Genomic DNA, 2,139 nt, shown 5'->3' on the forward strand with positions numbered 1-2,139 from the left:
TACTGAGAGGCTTGTAGTCAAGTAATAAAAAAATTAAAAGTTATTAAATAATGGTCTGAGAGAGCAGGAATCTCAGGAAAAACTAATAAATCTGCAATATCAATGCCGTATGCAAGGACTAAATCGAGGGTGTGATTGTAGCGGTGGGTGGGTTTATGTACACACTGACTGAAGCCTATTGAATCCAAAAGTGTGGAGAAAGCAGAACTAAGGCTATCACTATTAACATCCATGTGAATGTTAAAATCCCCTACGATAATAATTTTGTCTGATTTGAGCACTAAACTTGATATAAGCTCAGAAAACTCAGATAGAAATTCAGAGTATGGGCCGGGGGCGCGGTACACTATGACAAATAGAATTGGCTGTAGAGTTTTCCAGGATGGGTGAGAAAGACGAAGAAAAAGGCTTTCAAATGAACTATAGTTTAACTTGGCCTTAGTGTGAATTGCTAAGCTTGAATCAAAAATAGCAGCGACTCCCCCTCCTCGGCCAGTGTCCCGCGCAACGTGACTATTTATATGACCAGGAGGAGTGGATTCATTCAGGCTAACGTACTCTTCAGGAAAGAGCCAGGTCTCAGTGAGGCAGAATAAATCAATATGGTTATCCAATATTAAATCAGTGACTAAATGAGCCTTGGTTGATAAGGATCTAACGTTCAAGAGTCCGCATTTAATTCTCCTGTTATGATGCTGTATGACAGGAGATGAGTTAATTTTTTATGAGATTTTCATGTACAACTCCCCTTCTGTTTATTTTAGCATTAAACAAATGAAGTGGTCGGGAGACAGACACTGTTTTTATAACATTTACATTATGGGTGTGTGACTGTGCTAGAGGAAGCTCAGAGAAGCGTGTAAGACTGCGACTCTGAAACCTGGTCCCAACTCTGGTTTGTCATGGCTTTGGGCCTCTAATAAAATCGGCCAGATTCTTAGAGAGGTGAGCGGCTCCATCCAAAGTGGGATGGATGCCGTCCCTCCGGATAAGACCAGGTTTACCCCAAAAGGAGTGCCAATTATTAACGAAGCCCACATCATTTGCTGGATACCACCACGACAACCAGCGGTTGAGTGCTGACATGCTGCTAAACATGTCATCACTGGTCACATTGGGGAGGGGTCCAGAGAAGATTACGGTGTCCGACATCGTCTTGGCGTACTCACACACGACTCTATGTTAATTTTAGTGACCTCCGATTGACGTAACCGGGTGTCAACGTGAATAACAATCTTACTGTATTTACGTTTAGCCTTAGCCAGCAGCTTCAAATTTGACTCGACGTCGCCCGCTCTGGCCCCAGGATTACATTTGACTATGGCCGCTGGTGTCACTAACTTCACGTTTCGCAAAATAGAGCTACCAATGACCAGGCTTGTGTCCTCGGTCGGTGTGTGGTTGAGAGGGGTGTACTTATTTGAAACGTGAAGGGGGGGTGGGTGGTGTACCGTGGGCTTCGGTTTACTATGCTTCGCTCGGACAGTCACCCAGCCTCCCTGCTGCACGGGGGTTGGCGGGGGACGGCTAGCAGAGGCTACGCTATGTCGGTCCGCACCGGCTACAGGGGGCTCGCTAACTATCGCAGCTAAAGAGGGATTATCCACGGTGCGGAGCCGCGCTTCCAGATCGCTAAGCCTCGCCTCCAGCGCACCAAATGAACTAGACTTGTTACAGGTACCACTATCACTGAAGGAGGCAGAGGAGTAACTAAACATCTGACACACTGAGCAGGAGAGAGCAGAAGAGGGAGAGGAGCAGGGAGAAGCCATCGCTAACCAGAGCTAATGCTAACGAAGCTAACCGGCTAACAGTGAGAGAGCGGTTGTGAATACACAGGAAAAACCGCTGAGAGGAGGAGACAGCTGTGAGTGATTAAGTAAAACTTATGTGAGTTTTCATATCTTCATATGCAAGATTTAAGATTAATTGAAATTTGGAGAACACAGAACCCCAATAAAAGAGAATACTCTTGTTATTCCAGTTCATATAAAACCCATTCACGCATTGATTATTTTTTAGTTTCTATGGAACTATTAACCAATGTCAAAAAATGCTGGTACAACAGCATCGTAATTAGTGACCATGCAACAATATCTATGAGGGGCCGTCAGGGACATTATTCAGAATTACCTCTCA

The 2,139-nt window shown here is 44.8% G+C and overlaps 1 pseudogene; it reads right to left on the reverse strand.

Moving 5' to 3' along the window:
• Positions 1 to 847: 847 nt before the first annotated feature.
• On the reverse strand, positions 848 to 1,852 carry LOC121964436 (annotated as a pseudogene).
• Positions 1,853 to 2,139: the final 287 nt, after the last annotated feature.

This window comes from Plectropomus leopardus, unplaced genomic scaffold (assembly GCF_008729295.1).
Source record: "Plectropomus leopardus isolate mb unplaced genomic scaffold, YSFRI_Pleo_2.0 unplaced_scaffold1562, whole genome shotgun sequence".
Classification (NCBI taxonomy): domain Eukaryota; kingdom Metazoa; phylum Chordata; class Actinopteri; order Perciformes; family Serranidae; genus Plectropomus; species Plectropomus leopardus.